General features: G+C 40.3%; 1 protein-coding gene and 1 non-coding gene across 2 annotated transcripts in view; both read left to right on the forward strand.

The window, feature by feature from the left end:
- Positions 1–26,474, forward strand: part of si:dkeyp-72a4.1 (uncharacterized protein LOC100148058 homolog) — a 148,104-nt gene that overhangs the window by 45,882 nt on the left and 75,748 nt on the right. The gene's annotated exons all lie outside the window — the stretch shown is intronic.
- On the forward strand, positions 10,477–10,701 carry LOC121849613. The gene has a single exon (XR_006085285.1). It is a non-coding gene; the product is annotated as a small nucleolar RNA U3 (small nucleolar RNA).

A 26,474-nucleotide genomic window follows, 5' to 3' on the forward strand; every position in this document is an offset into this window, starting at 1 on the left:
ATGCATGCACCATGTCCAGACCAATGCTTTACCCCACTACCAAAAATCAAATTGTGTAGGCTTCATTTCTGCTGCTGATTTCAGAACCATATTGTTCCCATAGTAAACAGCTAGACATGGTTTAGCACTCTAATCTGAGTCCTGTTTATTCAGTGTGATTTGGCATGCCTCTTGGCTGTTCAGTGTTTTGCTAGCTCTGTGCGACCAAGAAATGTTTTCTTTGACGCAGTATATTCCTACATTTTTTTTAAATGAAGCCCATCTGTCACCTTGCCTGCTGCTTCACGTTCATCATAATGAATTTCATTACCTTTTCAGCAACTTCCAACTTCATAGTGTTAAATGAAACAAAGCAGGGTGGTGATTTATAACGTGGTTCTAAATTCAAAGGACATTTGCAATGGTTTTCATTCAAGGCAGTTTAAAGAAGGAGTTTGGTTTTAAAAATTAGAAGTTTGAGTTGAGTTTGAATTCTCAACTCTTTGAAGCCAAATGGAGCAGTTTGATATGTAAGTGATGGATTATAAGCACAGAGTCATCTAAATTTGTATGTGTGTGCGTCTGTATGTGCGTCTGTATGTGCCTCTGTGTGTGCTTCTGTGTTTGTGTGAGTGTGTGTGTGCACACATCTTTTTTGATTGATGGACTGCAGTTAGTATTTGGCAACACACCAGAGATTGTTTCACTCTGGAAGTTGAAGACTTGGGAATAGTTGTCAGATCTACATACAGTATTGTTAAGAGCTCAAACCCAAAAGTGTGATATGTTAGAAAAGCACATATTAATATTACTAATCCTTGCATTTGAAAAAGTGCCTTAACGCGTCTTCTAGACGTCTCAAAGCGCTTCACAGAATATGCTATAAAGTGAATTGACTGTATATTTGTGGGTGAAACGCGGCAGCCAATTGCGCACAGCAGTGTCCCACAAACAGTCGTGGATTGAAAATGACCAATTTATTATTGTTTTGTTTTGGAGGGATTATTATTAGATTAGAAGATTAAAAAAACGAAGAAATTGAATGTGTTCAAGTTAATTTTAAGGCTGGGGATTGAAACAATACAATATTTAGTTTAGAAAAAAGGAGAAATTTAGCAAGACCTGGGCCTCAGTGGTTGTAAACATGAAAACAAGCCAAAATACTCCAGTGCTTTTGGTCTCACATTTAATGATGGCCGCATGAGACGTACAGTTTCCTGTGAATCACCCACCACATGTACTGATGACATTTTCAGTTAACATTTAACAAGCCAATTTTATTCTTATGCACAAATTGGCCCACACACAGTCACCAAACGTAGCAACCTTTGGCTAACATTCATAATCCATAATGGAACATTTTGTAGCAGGAAGATTACGTCATGATTTATTATCAGCACTGCATTCGATTACATGTATTGCTTTACCATTTTGCCAAGGGGTTAATCCATCATTTTTAATCAGTTGCTTTTGACAGTGAACTGGAATGCTAGAAACAGCGGCGTCATCAATAATGATATCCTTGCTCTAAGCAACATGAGAAGTAATATACCTGCAGCTTTTACTGATTTATATAGACAAAAAATCAACGTTTATGTGCTGATTCATTCTTGTTTAAAAAAAGTGTAGTCTCCTGTATGCTCTGCTCAAAAGTAGTTAATTGATTATGGAGTAAGAGTGGAGGAGTGGGACTAGTTGGTATCCCTTTTCAAAGAGCCAGCACAGGAACGATGGGCCGAATGACTTCCTTCGGTGCTGTAATATTCTGTGATTGCACCATGTTTGCAGTATCAGAAGTTTATTGAAAAGTAAAATGCGATTTTCTCACCGCCTAACGGTCATTTAATATTATCTTTACTGGGCAGCATGCAAATTGAGTCCTTGAAAAATATTTCTAGGTTAGAGAGCGAAATAGACTCCTGAATGTGAGATTTAAGGGCAAAGCGAGCCAAGTATTCAAAAACTAAAAGGAAGTGAGTGAAGGGAAAAAAAAAGCAAGAAATCCAATTTAAAAAAAAACTAAAAAGATGATAAAATAAAATTGGAACAGAATGAATCACAATTAGAATAAGGCTGTAAACGGTTGAAGAATGGTATCCAACTCAATGTGGAGGTGACACAGAATTGAAAAAGCAATAAAAAAAATTTAAGAATGTTCTGTGAGTATCGTTTTGAACATAATCTTGAATAAAGTAATTAATTTGTCTCTTTGCCAGAGGAAGTTGAACCCTTGGGGTCCAGTTGTAATTGTTGTGCAGCTATTTTAATTGGTCTCAGGTTAGTTCTACTGCACATTCTGCGTCAGTGCATTCTATCAGCCAGATAGATGCAAGGATCCAAACAAAAATGGGAACAGTTCACATGTGTGAAAATAATGTTTTTTCACACATTCACCAATGTCAGCCTGACTCAGTTAATAGCACTCTTGCCTCTGAGTCAGAAGGTTGTGATCTCAAACCCCATGTCTGGATTTTTAGCTCATAATCTAGCTCAAAGGCAGGGGTGCACTTCATTACAACAGCAACTTGCATTTATTCCACGGTGCAGCATCCCGGAGTGTTTGGCAGTGGTAGAGTCTGACCCCGAGCCAGGGGGAGACGGAGGGGAGCGGTGACTGTAAGCATGAACAAAAAGGAAGGTCCTTAGGCGGGATTTGAAAGTGGGGCGGAGGGATTGAGGGGGAGAGTTCCAGAATTTCGGGTGTAGTGACTGAAGGCATAGCCACCGATGGTGGAGGGATGAGGGACGAACAGGCAATCGGAGCCAGAGCGGAGGTAGTGGGGGCTAAGCAAATTGGATTGGTAGGGAGTTATGAGGACATGAAGGGATTTGAAAACGCATGAGAAGATCTTGAAATCGAACTGTTCGGTATTTGGTATTTGGGAACCAGTGGAGCCTGGCAAGGACTGGTGTGATGGGGCTACAGAGTTTTGTGTGGGTGAGTATCCAGGCGGCGGAGTTTTGAATTAGGGTGTACGGTGGAGCTGGGGAGACCAGCGAGGAGGGCATTGGAATAGTCCATCCGGGAATGGACAAGGGCGTGATTGAGGGGTTCGGCTGTCCTTTAAGTGCTGTCCTTTGAATGAGATGTTAATTGAAGGTCCCGTATGCCTGTTCAGTTGTGGATGTTAAAGATTCCTTGTCAACAACAACAACAAATTACATTTGTATACCGCCTTTCATGTCGGGAGGACGCCCCAAGGCGCTGGACAATCAGTGTTTCGGACCTGAGCTGAGTGTCGGGATTGGGGAGGGTGGAGGGCAAGCGGGAAAGTGGGTGACCAAAGGCACGGTGGAAGAGGGTTTTGAGACGGGTCTTGAAGGAGGCCAGGGAGGGGGCCAGGCAGAGGGACTGCGGGATGGAGTTCCAGAGGGTGGGGGCAGAGTGGCTGCAGGCCCCACTGACAATGGTGGGGCGGGCGAGGCAGGGGACGTGAAGCAGGCCAGAGCCCACTGAGCGGAGGGAGTGGGCAGGTTGGTAGAGGGTTAGGAGATGTAGGGCAAGGCTATGGAGGGCTTTAAAAGTGAGGACCGGGATCTTGAACTGTATCCTCTGCGTGATGGGAGATCCAGTGGACTCATGCGATGATGTGGGTCATAGGGTCACGGAGCCTGGTGCGGGAGAGGGCACGGGCTGCAGGGTTCTGCATGATCTGCAGCCTATGGAGGGAGGAGTTGGGGAGGCCGACAAGCAGGCACTATTCAAAAAGAGAAGAGAGTTTTTCCTGGAGTCGTGGCCAACAATTCCCCATATAATATTAGGTACTTGATTCATGACGGTTTGTGGAACATTGCTGTGTCCAAAAAGTATCTCCCATATTCACCTACAAAATAGTAACTACACTTCGCAATAAATCATGTGAAGCCCTTTGGGATATCTTAGGAACACTATATTAAATCCAAGGATTATTATATTTTTGAGCTGTAGTGTGAGTCAATGGTTGTAGGTGGTGGTGGTGTGGGAGGGGTATGATTGGGTGGGACTGCTTTGACTTCATCCAGATTGCAATATCTGAAGCCAAAGTTGACAAATTACAATTAGGGAAAAAAAGAAGGTTGCAGGTCACCACCATTTTGGAGTGCTGTACACACGTTAGCCACTTGGTGTTGCTCTAATATTTGGTCCTTTCTGTATCTGTCAATTGTTGGCTTGACGAGTTTTTATAAAGAACAACTTTATAACCTAGGCAGAGCATTTGACATGAAAGAGATTCTTTGTTATGGGGTTCTCTCTTGCTAACGGAACTGTCCCATTCACTATCCAATGACACCCCCCCACCCGCCCACCCACTTTTGTTTCCTGATAGAGCATGTAGCTGGATAGCTTTAAGACTTGAGCACTTGATATTTTCTTTGTTCTCTCCTTCTGAATTGAACACAACTGACACATCTGCAAGAATACATGGTGAGAGTTTAATGAAAGCCTTGGAGACATTTGCTATACAGGTGTGGAAGAAATGTGAAATGAACCTTTTCTAACCATTTCTTCTTCTTTAGGTTTTTCCCTTTACTTTTCTTTGTGACAATGGTCTTGAATCCTAAGTGAATTGAAGAGTGCAATAGGAAAAATCTTAAAGAGGGCGTACTTTTTCGGAGAGCTGCAATTTAACATGATAAAAGAAAGCAGACGGCACAGAAGGGAAAACAAAAGTAATGTTAGCATTAGATAATTCCCCATTAGGGAATTAGATAAAAGTATTGTTTATACACTTTTTACCAAGAGAATTTTGTTTTAATCTCAAAGTGAGCTCAGGGGTTTCAGTGAATGAAAATTATGATGCTGGGATGTCTTGCTGAAAATGGAGAATCTGTAAGAATTTTTAATATTAATGAGAGTACTCAAAAGGCTGTCAAGATTTGAGTACTCCAAGAATTGCAGCTCTAAATAGTGTGCTGCAATTGATAGTTTGAATATTTGGGCTAAGAATCTGATTGAGTGATTGTAAACCGCCTTGTTCTTATACAACGCATATGAGTAATTTCACAAAAAGTACAGGTAAATAAAAATGGTCACTTGCCAATCTAGCTAGCAATCGTTTTCTAACGACGCAAAATGATCTCTTGCATTTTGATTTATATCGGTTAAAGAGGCGTAGGTCCACAACTCTGTTTCTCTTTCTTTGTAAGGCATCTCGAATCAATCAGCCAAGGAAATTACTGTGATAGTTATGAATGATCTCAGGGAGGAGTGTTTTGACTGAAAAGCTGGGACTGGATTTATTTGTGACCAGAAACAACATTGTGTTAAGCATTCTGCTTTAGTACCAGTGCTTTTTATTGGCATGGGTTGTTTCATACAGTTTCAAACATTCCAGTATAAACCTAAACCCTTTAATCGATAGGTACTGTATGTAATGTGAGAGTTTGTTATATTTTGGAAGTTTGCTGGGATCCATTAGTTAATTCAAGCTGAATAAACGCCACCATGGGTTCTTGCCAAAAGCTATGAAAGGCATTATTTCAGGAGACTGAGATCCCTCTGGGGTCTTAGTGCATTTTATCATCATTTATACTTCATCTGCTGAACTGAGACAAATTTGGTAAAACATTCAAAGCTTGAAAGTTTGTGATGTGTTTTCATTCTTTAACTCTCTCATGGTAAACCAGTAAGATTTATTGAGCAGTTGGTGAGCATTTGCAGTGACTGCTGTGTCCATTCAGAACATTATTTTACTTATGAGATTCAAGAATTCTTAAATATGGGAAACTGTTTATCTAAACTTTCTGCCACATTAGGACTTGAGCTGTATAGCTTTTACCAGATGTAGTAAGTAATAGCGGCAGAGTTGCTTTCTGTTGGCTTGTGTGTATGAGGCTGCAAATCTGGATCTTTGCTACAAATTGATTTAAACATAATATGCAGTCAATTCACTTTACCGTATATTCTGTGAAGCGCTTTGAGACGTCTAGAAGACGTGAAGAATGCTATATCAAATGCAAGGATTATTATTATTATATTATTACTAAAACTTTTTTTTAAAGTGAAACTGCGTTGGTTTGTAAGCTGGCAAAATCATTGTAGGTGCTTCTTTAGGAAAATGCCGGAAAGAAACCTGAGGCAGATGCTGTAACATACCATCAGCTTGTTATGGGGGGAGGGGGGATGCCAGGAGTAATAATAATAATAATCCTTGTATTTGGTATAGCGCCTTATCATGTCTTCGAGAGATCTCAAAACAGAAATATACTGTAAAGTAAATAATACAAGGAAAGGATACAGCAATAGTTTATAAATCAGGTGAATAGACTCTGCCAAGTGACATAGTTTCACTTTACTGCTTGCAGCTCAGCATGATTCCTGTGTTTGAATTCTGGAACAGAATGGTCAAACGAAGGAGCAATTTCTATGTATTTTTCTTTTTGTCTCATTAAAATACCAGGCAAACGGAGGGATCTATTGGGAGCAAACTTCCAGTAGCTGTACAGCACTTGAATAAATTGGTCCCTGGCATTGTTGGTCATGATGACATTCATTTCTGACAGCCTGTGTGGACCCGCTGACAGCATTGGCCAGTATGGGCAAAGGAAGGATCTGTTGTTCAAGGTTAGATGCCGGTCGATGTTACCTTTACTTCCAGCTGTGGCTCTCGCACAACCTGTTCCTGGGGTGAGTGGTCGTGTGAGGGGCAATGTCGTTGGCTGAGGATATGAAAAATACAAATATATTTTTGATTTCCATTCATGTTGATTTTTAAAAAAAACTATTTTCTGCCTTTAGTCATTTAGTTCATTTTGCACGTTCATACTTCCTGCGTGGAGCTACTTCTCTGAAGTATTTCTGGGCTCTCCCCACAACAGTGCTAAAAATCACAGGAATTTTGGGTGTATAATAAACGTCCATTTTTCTCTTGACTCCACAAATTACGACAACCATCTTATTTTATGTTATTAATGTACCACACAGAATTTCAGCCCGTATAGACTGGAGAAGAACAGAATACACCATGAAACCCAGAACTGTGCCCCAACTGATTCATCTGTTGTGGTTTGGGGATGAATATCACTGAACACAACAAGCAAGTTTTAATGAGAAAGTGCTACATATCTATGCAAAGGCAACCACATTAATGGAATAAAAATGTCACTGTATTGGCTAAACAATAGAGAGGAAGTTGTATTTTTAAAATTGTACTGAAACAAATAAAACGCAGGAATTTGTTGTTGTGGCTGAATATATTTCCAGAGTCGTGTAAAAGAAGATAGGGATTGTACAATTTCAGTTATTGAATAAAATGATATATAGAGAGGATGCAGTACAACTTGGCTGCATCACTAGGTTCTCTGCACAGATTTGAAATACTGAGACCAGAGTGTGGTGTTGGCACTTAATATAATGGCATAAAAGCAATCTTGGGCAACTTTCCTATTTAAGGTGAACTGATGGTTATCGGAAGGCCTAAGAATTTTGCTGTAATTTAGAACCATTGTAAAATCCATTTTACTAAATATAACTTTTGCGATTGCAATTTTTTTTAACACAAGTGGAAGTAATCTTGATGTAAAACTAAAATGCAAGGAACTTGTTTTAGATGCTTTTTATTTTACATTTTGGCCCTGATCATTTAGTGATTCCGAGTGGTTTGCTGCTGAAATCTCCAAATAAGTTGAAAAATGGGACTTTCGTCTGAACAGCTGCAGTCATTGAAATACTTTGCAATTTAATTATGAATAGTTTCACTTTTTTAAGTTTCAGGCTAGTTTTTTTTCCCCAATGCCCTGCAGAGCGGCTGGCACTACAAGAGGCTGTCTTTACCGTCAGGGCTTTCACAAATGCCTGGAGCTGAGTCAGTGTTTTTTTACAGAGGGGGAAAATACAAAAGATCATTGTTGGAATCGTTTTTTTCTTTCTTATCCAAGGTCCACTGAGGTCTACATGCAAATGACTTGGATTCAAAAGCAAGACACAACCTGAAGATTAAAATCAGACTGACTTTTATTGGTAATATTTTTTTCCCTGTCTGTAATACTTTTTATAGAATGCAACGCAAGTACTTCAGCTGTAACATTTTTTTATCAGCATAAAGTTAAAGAATCCATTATGTGTTAAAGGTGGAAAATAGGATCATTTCATCCATAACACTGGAATCCATAACACTGTACTGTACTTTGGCTTCAGGATGCACTTTATTTTTTTCAGCTGGCATTCGAAGACAGGCGCTTCTTAACCTGTTCTGTCTTGACTGCGAAGGTACTGCGAGGATATCTTTTTAACTTTCAAGTTGATTCAAGGAAAATCCTGCCTATTTTATTTTTAACCAGATTGGATGGCTTTGCTGGTAACATTGGAGTCCCGGTAGCATAGAGGTTAGCGAGCTCACATTGCAAGTGAGAGAATTCTGATTCGATTCCTAGGTGGGAATCTTGTGAAGCACTTTGAGACGACTCAACAACATGATAAGGCGCTACATCAAATGCAATTATTATTATTATTAGATTGATGGTTAATGGTTCGTTCAACCATAAACAATGAAACAAAGCAGATTAATTCCAACACGCTAAAATGCAAGGTCGAAGGCTGTTTTAGTGACTGGCATCTTGTTTTCCGATCTTTGGTTTGACTTTTGTCCCGAAAGCAAAATGGTAGCTGTGATAGTAATTCCAATTAGGGCAGTAATGTCTCATTTGTGAATGCCACATTTTCGCACTAGTGCAATGGTGCAGTGTGTTGGTGTTTCAGTGTGTTACACAATGCTACCCAAGAGGTGTTGAAGATGCAGTGATGTTTAACTTACGTAATTAGCTCGCAATATGTATTTTTTTGTTCAGAAAGCAAACTCAAATAAAACACATTACATAATTCCCAATGCTATCTTTGATCCAAAATTCATTAAATCACCCAATTGCTTCTCCCCAAAGTATCAGGTCTTGAAAACCCAACAGATCTTCATTTCATCTTTTCAGTGCTGACTGGCTACCCAACAACCTCTTGTTATTTCTCAAAACACAAAGTACTGCAGATGCTGGAAATCTGAAACAAAAACAGAAGTCACTGGGAACACTCAGCAGGTCAGGCAGCATCTATGGAGAAAGAAAAGTGAGGCAACGTTTCGGGTCCACGACCCTTCGTCTGTTCTGAAACATTGACTCACTTTCCTCTCTCCATAGATGCTGCCTGACCTCCTGAGTGTTCCCAGCGACTTCTGTTTTTGTTTCTTGTTATTTCTCTTTGTGTTGTGTAGCTGTTCTCGAGATTCTTTCTTTCTGTTGTTGGTCGATATCTGAAAATATTTTTTACAAAGCCACCACTTTAGCCACTTGTCTGTAGAGTCACAGCTTTGAATCATTTGTTCACGTTGGTAGATACATTAAGTCTGAAAGTTGGTGCTGTTTTTTGCAAAACAAAAACGTACTATTTAACCTGTTGTGGCTCTTTATAAAGTGTTGAACCTTACCATTGAACATTTAAGCTATGCTCGAACAGAGAGGTTCAGCCACAGAAAGAAGTCAGTTCATCTGTATGCACAGACGGTTTGACTTGAAAGGAATCATTACTGTTTAGAGTAATGCTTTCAATGTAGAATACTCCCAACCCCTCCTCATCCTTGTCACCACATGAGCAGCTTGTAAACTCATTGCAATTCCCCAGAAACCTCATAATTTGAACTGAAAGTCGAAAAAAATCGTTACGTTTTAATCTCCCTTTGGCTCCTGGCAATAGCAGTGATTGGCATTACTAAACTGGAACACTTATACAAATTGGTAAGTTCGTGCTGAGAGGTCACACTGATGATTGTTGTGGGAAATAAAGGGCACCTTTTGGGAGCAGAATAAAGGGTGTGTTTACTTTGCATCTTCACTTATCTGACTTGGCATTGAAATCCCAGCATAAACTTCGTGATTCTTACATTCCACAATATCCAGAAACTGAAAAGTTTCACAGACCTGCAAAGAGCTGGGACCATTATTGATATCTTCTAACTAGTGTTGGGATGGATTTTATTGCAGTATTGATCCTGTGTGTAACTATCGTATGTAAATACATTACTTTTTAACTATTTTATCGGCTTCCTTGTTTGTCATATTGTTTTTCATTTTACACACATTTTGGTAGTTGTCAAGTTGAGAACTGTTGTGTGAGAGCGCTCTTCACTTTAGACATCCATTGTCAACGTACAACAAAAACTTGCACTTATATAATGCCCTCCACACCAGGTAGCGTCTCAGAGCGTTTAACAGTGACGGAGCCTGACTCTGAGCCAGGGGAAGGTGGCTATAAGCACGGTCGAAAAGGAAAGTTTTCAGGTGGGACTTGAAAGAGGGCAGAGAGAGGGCAAGACGGAGAGATTGAGGGAGAGTGTTCCAGAGTTTTGGGGCGTAGTGTCTGAAAGCATCCTCCGATGGTAGGGCAGAGGGTCCAAGAGATGAGCAGGAGGCCAGTGCCAGTCGAGCAAGGTGCCAGGTGGTGGATTGGGGATGAGGACGTCGGAGAGGTAGGGAGGTGCCAGGGCATGAATGGATTTGAACAGGAGTTTGTGGATCTTGAAGTTGATCCATTTGGTGACTATACTTTTAGGGATCATTTCTATAGTCTCTGAACTGAGAAATGTTTTTCTGAACTTGTTCGGTCTCGCCAGCCACGAGGAGGAGATGGAACGATTCCTTCTGAGCGTGAAGCGGGCTGTGAGTGTTGCCGTTTGTGCAAGAGCTCACAGCCATTGATGTTCGTTCCTCCTCCTTTTCTGGGGAGGTGGAGGGAGTTGTGGAGTCCTGTAGCTCAGTGGTTAGAGCACTCGCTTTGCAAGCGAGAGACCTGAGTTCAATTCCAGGCAGGGGGCGAAACCTTGGGCAAGTTTCCTTACTCCACACAGAGCCTAATAATAATCCCTCCAAAAACAAAAAAAACAATAATAAATTGGTCATTTTCAATCTACGACTGTTTGTGGGACATTGCTGTGCGCAATTGGCTGCCGCGTTCGCCCACAAATATACAGTCAATTCACTTTACAGTGTGTTCTGTGAAGCGCTTTGGGACGTTCTCCCGACGTGAAAAGCGCTATATCAAATGCAAGGATTATTATTATTATTATTATGGGGAGCCAGTGGGATGGATTTCAATGCCAAGTCAGATACGTGAAGATGCAAAGTAAACACACCCTTTATTCTGCTCCCTCGCAGATTAGGGGTACAACATAAGACAGATGTAGGATCATGCTTCTAATACATTGGCCAATCATGCATCTTAAATCAGACCAGTAAAAGAACACCCTCCACCACTCTATTGGTGGGAATTTTCCATTTCTGTACGGTTCCATCTGTCACCGCTTTAATAGACCTTTTAGTTTGTACTTGTCTGCGACCAAGTAGGAAAATGTGGCTAAAGTGCGTCTGGTTAATTTGTATCTTGGCCTTTACCAAATTAAATCTTGAGTGGATTGATAAATGAATAGGTTTCCAGAGAGCATGGAAAATAATACACTCTCATTAATTGGCTATATTATTGACCATATAATTAAAGGCCCAGCCTTTCTTCCCCATTCATCAACCATTGACCTTTGTATATTGGTTTTATGAGTCGTATTAATAAAACCAATTGGTGAAATAACTTGCAAAATAAAAGTGTATTTAACAGGTGACTAACCGGTATTAATATTGGCACGTAACAGAGCAGTCCCATTAAGCACCTCACCAGAGTAACGGGGTTGCCCTGTACTTTATAAACTAAATTTACAATGTTGAGGAAATTGTAACCAAGCCAGAAAGCAGACTCTGGACTTAAAAACTTACTGTGGACTCTTGCTGTTCAATTCCATGTTTATAGAATAGTGAACTTCAATGAGACAATGTAAAGGCATAGACTATGGCAAATCAGAGTAACATCTGGGTTCCAGTGTCACACGCTAGTTGAGAGGTTTAATGCTGTCATCCTTGAAAAACACTACAACTTAGGTTTGAGACAAAACTAAGAGTTTATGGGACAGTTTTAATCAGTTTTCGGCAAGACATAGTTTTGTTGGCCCGTGGTATAGTTACAGATAGCAACAAATACCTTGAACTTACAATCCACTGATTTGATATGAACTGAAGCGTTATTGTACCACAGGATTTCAACTGATTATCCTGAGTTTTATGTTCACTGCCTGTTACAGGGGAAATAGTATTTGCAGTGAAATATTTTATCAGTGTGAAAATACTGGTTGATAAATGGCTGTTCTTACTGGCTTTGAATGAAATGGAGGACAGCTCTGTAGAGTTGACATTGTCATATGAAGTGTTTTTTTTATCAGTCTGATTCGCTAGCTACGATTCCTGGTTACAGCAAACTGAAATGGTTTATAACATTGTATAATAAATGCACTGAGTGAGTGGATTGGTGGATCTCACACGTGATAAATCATCAAATGTGATGAAAAAAGGTTTCATGTGCACTTACCTTAAGGTGTTGATGTGAATTTTTGGATGAAGTACCAAATTAGTCAGTCTAACTGTGACCCAGCAAAGACTTAGTGTCTTGAGAAGGTGGGAAAATTGAGCTAAAAACTTTGGCTGTGTTTGGAACAACGTTTCTCATTAGTGTGGAAAAATACAGGAACAGTCTGTTGTGTTTAATAACCCCGATGTGGAATGTGATCAAAGATTTTCTTCTGCAATCTTTCAACCTTTTCTTGTTTTCTTACTTCGGTTTCTTTGTAGAAGAGGAAGCTTAACTCCTATTTTATTTTTATTGAATCACAGCACTGCAGGCTCGATGTAATCAGTAGGAAGTAGAACGAACACACAAATGTTGTTTTGGCGTGAGTTTTAGGAACTTGATTTTTGTCTGAATTACATATCTTTACATCATTCGTTGTGAGAATGTAAAATATATTAACCAGGAATATCTAAAAGACTTGGGGAAATACAAAACATTATGAATTCAGATTTATGTAGAATGTATCACGTCAGGATGATGTCCCAAGCTCCTTAACAGTCCTAGTTTGGAAAAATGGTCAAAGATGTAGGTCTTGTGATAGACCTTGCATGAGGCGAGGATGGGAGTGAGTTGGAGTGAATCCGGGATGGAGTTCCAGAGAGTGAGGGCAGATAGGCTGAAAGCCTGCCCGTCGATGTTGAGGCGGTAGGACAAGGGACATGAAACAGACTTGTGCCGCTGAGCAAAGGGTGCGGCCAGGCTAGTAAGATTATTAGGAAACTATTTGGGAGCTGGTTCCTATAATTCAAGATTAGCTCCTCTGATAGCTTAGTTACCTTCTAGTAAACCACTTTCCCACATAGACCAAAGTGATTTTGATCCTTGTTCAAGAATTTGTGATCATATTTAGCACAGTATTAGGTTCTGTTTATGTCTACCCTTTTGAATCCTAATACTACAATTAAAATCTCCTTCAATGCTTCTCTTATGCAGTTCCCTGGTAAACACCAAAGAAAGCGCTCTTCAGTTCTCTTCCAAAACAACAAGTGAAGCCACTTGAGCTGGTGAATTTTCTGTTCTTAGTTTTACTTCCTTTTTTTTAAACCTTCAATCTTTCTCTTGCATAATTATGTCTTTACCTTTCATTCTTGAACCTTTTTTGGCCCCCTGTTCCTGACTTTCAATTGGTGGCTACTTGGGAGAAGTGGAGGCCTTTTATAAATGAAGCGTTCGATCTTCAATACAGAATTTAAACATTTCTAACACTGTTAACGTTGGCTTTGGGAAACTGCAACATTGATCTCAGAAACTACGTAGAGTTTTGAGCTGATCTCCAAAATATTTGTTTCTGTATTTATATTCTTCTGAGTGGTGATGTCGGTCTGTAATGTTATTGCCAATATATCCTTAACTTTTTAACTATGGTTATAACTTCCCAGATTACTCAGTCGGTTAACCAGAGGTTTTGGGTTTGAATCACAATCCTCACTCTTTTGAGGTTGATAAAATGAGCAGCATGTCTAAAAATATCCTCCAGCAGTTGGGTCAGGTGAATGGGGTCTCTCTGGCATACGTTTCCAAGGTCACAGGAATACAAGGCATTATTGATAGTTGACCAATCTGTGTCTCTGGCTTGTCTAAGATGCAAACAGTCCACGTTGCGCAAAGGAATGTGCAGTGTCATTTAGTTCTAAAATCCTGGTAATTTCCAGTAATTAAATATCTTGTGGAAAAGATGGGAAAGGGTTTCATGTGCACTTACCTTGAAAGTAAGATGTTGATGTGATTTTTTTTCAAAAATCTGTATTTCTGGTTTCATTTACCAAGATCACAAGATTGTCTGGATGAACACCCACCCACATCATTACTACTATTATTATTATTATTATTATTATTATGAAGTGAGTTCTAAAATTGTTGCTTAATAGCTACTTTGCTCCCTGAAAATACTAGCCAATTGAAGCTAAATGAAAAACACAGATTGTAGGATTGATTTTAGACTAATGATAGTATTTGCATTTGATGCAGTGTCTCATCACTTTGAAGCATCTTGCAGCACTTCATTCAATGAATGACTTTGAAGTGCAGTGATATGATGTCCTAAATACAGCAATCAGGTGAATGACCAGTTAATCTGGCTTTATTTGCTGAATTTCCTTTCTACTTCATATACATGTAATTCCGAATGTAATGTGCCCTTCTTATCTTAATCTAAATTTACCACCCCCAAATTCAGATAAGTTGGCAATTTAGTGCGTCATGTTACTAACACAAATTAGCTGTCATGTTTATCTGTATAATATTCACTTCATTTATAATTATTTTCCTTTTAGAATGTGCTTTGGGACATTTGTCTTACATAAAAGGAGCTGTTTAAATGCAAGGTATTGGAGTTTAAATTGAAATGTGGGCGGATATATTGCCGAGGACTCAGGAATCATTTTACCCTGATCATTTTACAAATATTGCCATGGAATCTATCTGAGCTACCAGAACAGGCAGATGAGTCCTCAGTTTAACATCAAGTGGCGAAAGACACCTCTGACAATAACACTTCAGTATTTCACTAGAGTGTCTGTAGACTATGAGCAAAAGCACTTTGTTATGCATTAATTTTGTGGTGAGCGGTGTGCTGCTTGAGTGAAATAGCTTTCAGTTTTGACAGTTTGATAGCTGACTTTTCAAGTCCACCTGGTGCTCTCTGAGACTGCTGTCTTCTTGGTCACTTTGGTAAATCAGTGCATATCTCTCATTCGAATGAATTCCAACTCCTAGTTTCTGTTTTAGTGTGAACATTTGTTATACTTTCAGAAAAGGATTTGTTGTATGAATCGTTCTGCACAGCTGTGAAAATGTGTTTACTCCTTCCTAGAAAACATTATTCCTTCAATAATCACATTCCCACAGTCAGATATACACAGTCACAGCATTTTACATGTGCTCTATGGTGAGCTCATCAACAAGTGAAATAAACTTAACTACTGTACTCAGCGGAAAGTATTTCCACCAAACTGCAATGCAATTCTACCACATGTTTTTCATATATTGAATTAAAGGGCACACCCCTCCCACAAATGCTGTGTTTGCTCAACTGGTAAATGGATTGAATGGATTTAGATCAAGGGTAAAAAGAAAAGTATACACTTGAACTGTATACTAAAAATCATAAAGATGTTTGCGGGGGGTTTGGGGGTTAGAAAAGGAAGAATGTGGAGAGTGCCACTGAGCATTCTGTGCGCAAATATAAGATTAGCTCTAGTTTGTTCATCCTCTGCACTTGGCAGAAGTGAAATGCTAAAGTGTTATGGCTGTAATTGTTCATTCAGGACGGCACTGAGGTTAGAATGAGGTTGACATCTCAATGCACTATGTTCTACGTGCTTGGGAGCTGGTGGAGTACTTCTGGCTGTTTCCGATGTGGAGAGAGTCAACTATCCAGATGAGGTCAGGCTAACAGTAGAATGAAGAATGCTGCATGTGAAATGACATGTAATGGATTTTGTATCACAAGACGATTGTTCTGGGAGAAAAAAATGATTAAACTGCTGTAGGATAGACCAATGGTCAACTCTAGCCCTGATGGTTACTGCCCATTCAGCTTTGGGTTCTTTCTCACCCACATGCAAAGGTATGAAGATAAGTGCTCCTTTGTGTTCATTTTGTGTGGCTGTTTATTGCGTTAGATTACAGTACAGTAATTGTGTAAATTCTGTTGGTGTGAAAACCAGTGAAGTGTTTGAGATCTGTAACAAACTTCTCTGCTTAATGCCACGCACAATTCCGGCCAGCATTTCTTGCTATGTTTTGTTTAATGTTGATCCCTTTTAGAAACTCCCGGAGAAGGCATCTGTAAGCAATATTGCTCAGACAGGTGTTTTATATGCTTGATTACTTCTTAGCCTTAAATTGATCCTCCACGTTTGTCTGGAGTAGCTGCTGCTTTGCATGCTATTCCATTGTGTGAATCTTATTCAGCTTGTTATGGTGAAGCTGCAGTGCCGTCTGTAAGACGCTAGGCTATTCAGTGCAGTGTCTCAAAAGGCTCTCGGCGATTGGCTCTAACCAAGGAATTCAGTTTGTAGAGAATGTGTGAACACCATCTGCTGTAGGGGGTTGCAGCCAGTATGCAGCTGCCTTTGCTGACTGCAGGCTTCCTGCTCAGGAGGATACTCCAGACACTCTTGCTTTTAACTTTGGAGTTTTCAAACTTTTGTTTGTAGCCCGTGAGCTTACCTTTTTTAGGAACGCTCCTGTGTGCTGGGAGATCTGTTTGTATGCTTGCTTGGAATTTTCTTCAGTGCCTAAGAGCCAGACAGGAGATTATGAGAGGATGCCAACTTGTTGCTGCTGGGTTCTGGTGAGGAGGGAATCCTGTATTCTTTTACGCATCTAACTATGCCCGGTTAAGGAGCAATTAAAGGTAAGGTTGCTTTTCAGACAAGTAGGTTTAAACACAATACAAATTAAATTCCTGTTTTGTGAGCGTGTGAGCATAGGCAGGGCTTGTCCCTGATTTGTAAAACATATGATTGCCGCTGGTCGTGGCTGCTCTAACACAGTTTCTTGAGATTAAGGTAGTTTTTTCTTGATAAAATGTTGGCCTAGCTTCAAATATCTGTCCTCACATTAGAGTCTGTGGAATGTTATGTTTGCCTTCCAGTACTGTACTCTAGCCATTTACTCGTACGTAGAGTGAAATTCCTTTTAGAAATGCCTGTTTGTATGATTAGTTTCTGGTTGTCGGCAGTGGGTAGGAGTAGTTGGCATTAGAAGCTTCCTGATTCACTCAGTGTTGCAGTCCAAGTGCTGCTGTGATTTTGAGTCGAGTTTCTCTCTCACGACGACCCCCCCCCCCCATTCCAACCAACGAGGCCCCAAGTTTGAATCTTGACTTTGGTACATGGTGGAATTTTGACAGCTTCTTAAGTGCGAGTACAAATGAGAGCTCGTACTTCTGCTAGGCACGCACAGAAATAAGTAGCTTTGAAGCATGATGTAGATTTAACAGCTTTTTTTTCTTTCAGGCGCACTGTTGTTAAGGATTAAGCTGTACAATTATCAGGTCTTGAGGAAAATAACATTAAGCGATCTTATTAATCTAACCCAGCTGTAAATGTAAGGTTTGTTTTTAAAATGTTAACTATAGCTGTTTAACGGACAGCTGTTATTAGAAGCCGAGTCATTAAATAAGATTGCAAAATTAAAATTGTAATCTCCCCCCTCCCTGCCCCCCCACACACAAAGTTTGCTTATTTATTTTTTCCTTTAGATTCTCGTGGACAGTGGGAGTTTGGATATTCCTGTCCAGGTCTCTAGTAGTAACTAGACTAACCTGCTAAAGAGTGTGTCTAGGATTGCCATGACCTTAGGTTTTTTTTTCTTTTTTTCTTTGCCCATCCATGGGGAATTATCTTCATGAACCCATGTTCTACCAGTCACACGAACATGCTGTACCCTCAGGCCGTGCATATACACTGAGAAAACTGAGCCTGTGATTGTACTCAGCCTGATGCTTATACCACTGATACTAATGACACTGATCAAAAGTCAGAAAATGCTTTGCGTATAATAGTTTAACTTTTGAGAAGATGCATCCAAATAAAAAATAATCTACTCACTCAGCGAGTTGTTCGGATCTGGAATGCATTGCCTGAAAGGGTAGTGGAAGTGGATTGGATAACAACTTTCAAGAGAGAAGTACATAGATATTTGGGGAGGACAAATTTGCAGGTCTCTGGGGAGAAAGCGGCGGAGTTGGATTAATTTGGACAGCTCTTTCAAAGAGCCGGCACGGACACGATAGGCCGAATGGTCTCCTTCTGTGCTGCATGATTCTATGATTCTACTTTACATGGCCGTATATTCATTTGAGGATGTTTGCAGAAATATGTTTGTATAGACATTTCCATAGTATTAAATATTGTATGGAGAACAGTATTAAAATGAGGATCTGTGCACTCTTAGATTCGTACACCGTGAGTGTGCAGGGAAAGGTAAAAACAACTATGAATTGTGTACATCGGAGTAAGTGCTAAGTATTATATAATCTGATAAACATTCCTACTACGTTCACAGGTACTACGGTACCTGTATATGGTTATGGAATAGTATGAACAAAATCATCAACAGCCGTGACCTTGATCAGATAGTATCAGTCTCATACCGGGGTGGAACCCATCTGCCATCTGGGCATCATTTTGAGCTCTGAAAGGTGATCTGTTCAGTTACAATTTGGAGCTTGTAAGTAGGAGAAATCTTCAAAGTTTTTTCAATAAGTCTAGGAGTGGAGATATTTTAGATTAAAACTCTTTGGCAGAGAAATGGTCTCTCTTGAAGATAACAAAAGGCAAAATACTATAGTTGTTGGAAATCAGAACTAAAACCAGAAGTCGCTGGGAACACTCAGCAGGTCAGGCAGCATCTATGGAGAGACATTCTGATGTCGACCTGAAACGTTAATTCATTTTCCTCTGTCTATAGATGCTACCTGACCTGTTGAGTGTTCCCAGTGACTACTGTTTTTATTTTCCTTTAATATGAGACATTTATCCAACTGGAACAACACAAGAAAATAAAAACAAAGGTGCTATCTTACTTCAAATGAGCATTTTTAAAAGCACCGACAAGCCTAGTTTATCCAGATAAATGAGGATAATGCTGTTGAAACGTGCTGGAATTTTTTTTGTGCGAAAATGTAATTTGTCAAACCCAGAAATGCTTAAAACCAGAGCATCCCAAAGTGATGGAATTTTGAAATTATTCCTGGGTCACTTACCTCGATGCAGTTCAAAGGAGACTAATGAGCAGAATGTTGTGTTATGATTGTAGCAGAGAGACCAATATTTGTGCTGAATGAGCAGGCAGTGGGGCCAGGCCCATTTTGGATATGCAAACCTTGTGGGTGTCAGGCAAGGGCGTGTCTACGTACTTTTTGCCACTCCTAATTCTGCATGCTTTTTTCATGCATGGTTGTGTCTATCTGCGAAGTTACCTGATCTGTGCGTCCACCTTTCTCTCCACCATGCGCCGCTCAGGTAAAACTGTTCACCTTGTTGTAATATGTGCACGTAACTACCGACATCTTGTGATTTTGCTTCTGCTTCTGAGGCCGGATGCAAGGTTCACAGTAAATGCCTGGAAGAGAGCCTGACCATTGCAGTGCCATCTGTAATAGAAAGTAGTTGCAGCGTGACCTTTGGACCTCTTTACTTCTGGATGAGGGCTTGTTTGGGCAGTCAAGGTTCTGAGGATGGCTGCCACCCCACTTAGCTGCTTTTTTGCCTTGCCAATTCCAGTGCTCTTCTCATTTACAACTGGCACTTTTAGCAAACACGTTGATTTATCTCTCTGTGGACGAATGAGAAAAATCCTCTTGGGGTATACAAAAGGGTTCGGGTAACATTCCTCCACTGTCTTCAGCGTTTGGCTAAAAAAAAGTGCACGGTGTTGAATAACAAGTGCCTCAAAGCCAACTATTCACTCATCGTGAGGCAATGTTCCTTTGTCGTAATTAGTTACACGGAGACTATAGTTCTGTAACTTTGCACAGAAAGCGCTGTGACTGTTGCTAGGCTTCTCTCGACTTCTAAATCTCACGTTAATTGGCCTGTCTAAATTCAATGTGTGTCTAGCATCAATTTATAGCCTTGTCGGTGCATTTTTACTTGGGACACTGCAGGCACTTTTGCACTGTTTAGACTGTACCTGTGACTGTTTGGACAGTCCAGCCCAAGAGGGAACAGAAGACAGAAATTACACCAAATTGATTTCATTGCTTCTTATTTTCATACCATCTGGGTGTGCAGTAGTAGAGCCATTCTCTGCAATTCTCCAAGCTGCCTCCCTGAGATGAGCATCTTCCTGTGCAGTCAATCATGGGAGCATTTAACCACATTTTGATGAAACAAATATACGTCCAACAAATGAGCAGAGCCATTCTGGTAATGTGTTGTATTTAAGACCGGCCGGCATTCCTGACACCAAGCACCAGTTTAGAATTGGCGAAATTCACAAGTGCTGTCGCTCTGCTATTTCCAGATTCCCGTACAGATATAAAACAAGCCACATTGGCTGAGATGTTTCAATGTATAGTAATATGATCGTTGTGGGTTCATATTTTAGATTCCGTGTGTTATACGTAATTGTGTACCAGGCAGTTTGGGGCTTGTGATTTAGTTGCTCTATGTAAGCATTCCATAAAGTACTGTTCTGGTTTGGATACTTTTGTTGGTATACTGACAAAAGCTGTGAAACACTGAATCCCAGACACTAATTAATTAGGGGTTATTAAGTCCCTTTGGGTCAATATTGCAAATTTACTAAATAACTAAACATTTTGTGGAGTCCTGTAGCTTAGTGGTTAGAGCGCTCACCTCGCAAGCGAGAGGATCTCGGTTTGATTTCTGGGCAGGGCGAAACATTGGTCAAGTTTCCTTACTCCACGCGCTTCTGTTTATCTAGCTGTAAGTGGGAATCTGGTTCTTAGTCGATTGGCGGATCGCTTTTCCGAGGATAATAATCCCTTCAAAAATAATAATTTGGTCACTCAATCCATGACAGTTTGTGGGACACTGCTGTGTGCAATTGGCTACTGGGTTCCTCCAACAAAATTACAGTCAATTCACTACAGTATATTCCGTGAAGCGCTTTGAGATGTCTAGAAGACATAATATGGCACTCTATAAAATGCAAGGATTATTATTATTTTTATTCTGTTCCCTTTCCTAGCTTTAGTGAGTTTTGCACTATGTTTATAAATGTGATTTTATGTTTCCATTTTGCATTGATGTAATGTTATTTTAAGATTGAATTGCTGCAGTTATTTATGAGTGCACAGGGATATTTTGCCACACTTATCAAACAGGGCAAAATTGCACTTAGCTCGTATCAATGACTTTGCCACATTGAGGGAATGGAGCAAAATAACCTGCATTATTACTGTAAGCTGTTTGAGAACCAGTTTTATTTGAGAATTATAAAATTCTAATGGTTGGTTCACAACACCTTCATTTTACTGTATAAGATTGTCCTGGGATATGATTATTCCCAGTGATGTGCATTGCAACACCATAAACAAGCGATTAATAACATTTCCAAGTATGGTGTGTGGGACGTATTCCCGACGTGAAAAGTGCTATACAAATATAATTTTTGTGGTAGTCGTGGTGCATTATACCTACAAGTCTGTATTCATAACCTTGGAGAACTCTGATTTTTGATCAACTTTCTAGTTTGTATAACTTCATAACGTAAGTTGTCAAGCTTTGGTCATGGACAAATAGCACATTTTTGTCATATGTATCACATTTTGTGGCTCTGAGCTCTAATAATCATCCTGCATCTGATGTCGCTCCTTATCACGTCGTCAACCTCTCAAAGTATTTCACTGGATGTACTGCACAGTGGGAGAATTTTAATTTTGTTAGTAAGGAAAAAAGTGAAGATTACACACAGGTCTGAGGTGATCTATGTCTGATAATCATCTGCATGAGTAATCTATACATAAAGTCTCCAGCTCTCTTCTACACTAGTTTTGAGATGCAATACCAATTTAAGGAACTAAGGGGTTGCAGCATCTAATTTAAAAAGAGCAATCAATTTCTGTATTATTCCTGTGTTATGAGCTGTAGCAACTTCTAATCAGAATTCTCAGCAGGTCACACTAATCTCACTAAAATCAACAAAACCACGTGGGACCATTTCTTTCTCCGTGGATGTGATTATAGAATTACAGTCATGCTTGAGGTTGCTTGGTAAATCGCTGTTAATTATCTCTTTTAGTGGTTTTAAATCAGGATTTCATAATCTCGTTTCATGCAGGTACTGAACGGTTCCTGCTGTTTCGCATGTATCACATATTTTATGATTTTATCAGGAGCTCAATGAGTGAGCGTGTTGGTTAAATAGTCTTGCCTGCTTACAAATCGGCTTACTAAGGAATTCAGCAATTGACATAATTGTGTTGTTGCAACAAACAACAACAACTAATTACATTTGCACAGCGCCTTTCATGTCAGGAGGACGTCCCAAGGCGCTTGATGGTCAGAGATTTGGACCTGAATAGGAGGTTGGCATCAGGAGGGGTGGGGGGAAGGAGGGTAGGGGTAGGAGGGTGGCCGAAGGCGAGGTTGATGAAGAGGGTCTTGAGATGTGCCAAGGAGGGAGCGAGGCGAACGGACTGTGGGATGGAGTCTGAAGACGCTGAAGGTTATTGTTGCTGTTACTGAGTAACAGTAACTATGGGGCTGGAGTTGCCCGTACTGCAATACTGAACAAACCTTACCATGGTGTGTGGCATTTTCAAACAAATTGCTGCTCCACAGAAATATTTGCTGATTGTTCTGCAAATGCTTCATATGGAGATTTGGCGATTGCAGAATGTTTTCAGCTCATGAGGCCACAAGGCTTTCCTTTGATTCCAAAGTGTACTGAAAAGGCAATGCCTTGCTGCCTTGTTAAATATCAGATGTAGTTTTTATTTTTCCTGCCTAATAAACTAATGCTATCCCTGCTCCCCTCACTCTCGGTCCCAGTAGTTAGTTCACTGATGTCTTCCAGAACATTGACAGTTCAGAAGGTGGCTTGTTCCAAGTAGTATATTTCTAGAATGACAAGAGCACATGTTTAGTTTGAAGTTTTCTTACTAATTTTCCTCCCGACGTGAAAGGCACTCTATAAATGAAATTTTGTTGTTGTTAATTTTCCACCGTCCTCTTCCTCCCTTGGAGGCATTCTGTTTCCTAACAGTTTGGTTCCATGGCCAGCTCTCCTCGCTCTCACCCTTTCCCCTTGCCCTATCCCACAAAATAAAGTCAATTCACTTTACAATATATTCTGTGAAGCACTCTGAGAAGTCTTGAAGATAAGGCGCTTTATCAAACGCAAGGATTATTATTATTACGATTAACCCGGCCTCCTCAACCTCACCCTCTCACACCCTCCTCGCCCAAACGGATTCTTTTCATGTGGTGATCTTGACAGTGAACGCCAGGGGGCTTTCAATTTGTTGGGGTGATTACAGTGTCCATCACTGACGTGACTTAGCACACTAGTCCCTCCAGGACAAGGGGGTGGGACCACAGAACTTTTGTTTCACTTAAATGGTGTTATCTGGCAGGTACAGTATTGTGGAATGGCGAATTATTTTCCTTGTGTAACCTCTGAATATTGGGGTCTGTGGTGAATACTTCAACAGCTCAAATGAATCAGTTGAGTCGATGCATAATCTGTCTCTGCATAAATTTTATCTTGCCAAGAACTGGAAGTATGAATTTAAGTGAAATCTGGAGCACCGCAGAATTAGTTTTGCAGTTGAGTAACCATATGCTAAATAATTCTGATGGAAACTGGAGAGGCATTGTAAGATTTGAAGTTTTTTTAAAAACTTTTGCAAACCTATTTATGTACGTGAGTCTTGACGGATTTTCTGTAATCTTCATTGGGATTATAGGAACTGTTCAGCTTTCTTTCACTGGCCTTTTAGAAAGGATCAATTGTACACAAGCATTAAAATGGACTTCCTACTTTGAAAATATGCTATCATCACCCCATTTGTAGTCCAGACTAAACATTTATAATGAGGAAAAAGCTTGTGCAACAGTACACCAGGACGCATTAACATTAGCATCATTATTTGCAGGGTGCCTACTGCAGTGGAATTCTGGCAGCAACAGTTGGCCTCATTGATGACTCTCATCAACTCCAAATGCCTTTTTACAACTCCTTAACTTGGGGACAGGCAAAGTAAATGTTTTGTCTGCGCTGATTTTCCTATCGTTTTGGCGTGGATTCTTTTCCCTTATAGTGCTTTTAGGAAATGAGTAACAAGATATCAAGTTTTTGCACATTTCAAAATGTTCCCAGTTGGATTTAATCGGGGACGTGGTACGTGCACGAAATATTGCATTATTGTGTCATACAGTACTTTGTGTCTGATTTATCAAATTCAGTTTTGGGTAGCAGAAGGCCAGATACCTTCAATGATAGAGTTTGAGCATTGGGATTTACCTGAGAGTATGGTAGGTAATTGCTCTGCCCAGTGTGATCCTGAGCCAAACCGACCAGGTTCACTCCCAGGCCTGACAGGGAGTACTTCCAAGTACTTCCCCTAAATACTGTACATACAGAAAAAAAGCATTCATGTTCTCTAGTCTCATTTTAACACGGTCCCCTGGGAATCAGCTCCTCTCAGCTGCTCCTGTGTGGATAAGAGTACATTTCAGGGGCCAATAGCAAGCACATTTAACATGTACAGCATTTAAGTGTGGAAGTATCACTTTGCATCTGGATATCTGCAACAAAACGTTAAAAGGACTGAATTTTACAAAGAAAAGTTATGTTGGGTTGAGCCTTGAACATAGTACATCCATAAAGGTGTGCAACAGGTTTGAAAATATAGTGTTTAACTATTGTAGCTGCATAAACTCTTTTGTTAAATGTCATGTACAAATGGATATAAACCAGATGTTTCCACTTGCCGTTAGAGGATTGCTGTGTATTTTTCCTCCAAACATATCTTTATTTACTAGCAGCCAGTTGCCAATGGTTACCGACGGTTTTACCATCGAAAGAAGACTTGCACAATGATAGAGGCCAGAGGTGCACAGAATAAAAGCAGAAAATACTGGAAACGCACAATGGGTCAATCCTCATCCAAAATAGCAAAACAAGTTGATGTTTAAGGCTAAGCCCTTTCAGATGCTTATTGACCTGCAGTGCAGTTTGCCAGTTTTTAGTTCAGAGCTGGAGCTTTTCTGTCTCCTTGAGCCACAAAAGGGGATAACGTGACTCAATACAGTCTGAAGAATGTAGCTTCACGTGTCAAAAAGTTCAGGCAAGTTGTGGGTGGCCTTGTGTGTTTATAGCTGCAGTCTGACTGGAAGGACCCAGTAGCCAGAGTATATGATTGTGTTTGTCTTGAGCAAGAAAACGTGATTGAAGAGCTGATCTATCAAACAAAAGCCAACAAGGCAGCTTGTTTACTGAGCAGGGACGTTTCTCACTGTTTGTTTGAAACCTGAGTCTCATGCATTCAAAGCAACCTGCTGCACTTGTCTTCCAGCAAGGCACAATGGTCCTGGACTACGTGAAGTGGCCAGGCTTGTTGAGCGCACCATACACAACCATCCAATTTTCCATTCCAGCACTAATTCGTATCTACGCAAAGGTAGCATATAGCTTGACTTGCCTGACATTGTTGGGTTTAATGGATGAAAGATGTTTCAAGCAGGAACTTCATGATTATCGACCATAACGTCATTTAGTACAGCAGCGGTGCACTTAAATGCAATGAGTGCTGTGCTGCTACTTCAGCTTGGCTCAGTTAGTGACTCTTGTCTCATTCAGAAGGCTGTGGGCTCAAACCATGGAACTTTCAACCTGCAGTCTTGTCTGACATTCGAATGTAGTGCTGGGGATGAGCTGCGTTGTTTGAGATGCCATCTTTCGGATGAGACATTAAATCAAGGGCAAAATACTGAAGATGCTGGAAATCTGAAACAAAAACGGTTGCTGGGAACACTCAGCAGGTCAGCCAGCATCTATGGAGAGAGGAAAGTGAATTAACATCTCGGGTCGCTGACCTTTCTTAGTTTATTTCATTAAACCAATGTTCGGTCTGGCTGTTCAGGTGGACATTAAAGATCCTCTGGTATTGTTCGAAAAGAGAAGAGAGTTTCTCGGTTGCCGTGGCCAGTAATCCCCCAGGTAAAATTGTAATATTATTATATTATAAAATTAGTCTTCCACTTCACGTCTGTTTGTGGGACATCGCTGTATGCAAATTGCCTGACTTGTTCGCTAACAAAATACATAGCTACTACACTTCACAGTAAATCCGGTGGAGGGTTTTGTGACCACTTCTTGTTGTGACTAGCTAGTATTTATCCAGCGCCACTATTTCTGGTGGTGGGAGAGAAGCGGAAAAATGAGTGGATCTCTGATAAAAGCTTTCAGAATTCTTTTATAATCGATTGAGTTTGCCTCTGAGCTGGATGGCGGTCTCTGGGCTGTCTGCACATTAACTGGTTCAGTTGCTGTTGAGTGTAAATAGATTTGCTCATTGATGGCTGATCTGCACTGGTTTGCTCTGCATTTCTTGAGAATCTTTTCACTGTCACTGATATGGGTGCAAGATCTGAGATCAAAT

Source organism: Callorhinchus milii, unplaced genomic scaffold, assembly GCF_018977255.1.
Source record: "Callorhinchus milii isolate IMCB2004 unplaced genomic scaffold, IMCB_Cmil_1.0 Scaffold8, whole genome shotgun sequence".
Taxonomy (NCBI): domain Eukaryota; kingdom Metazoa; phylum Chordata; class Chondrichthyes; order Chimaeriformes; family Callorhinchidae; genus Callorhinchus; species Callorhinchus milii.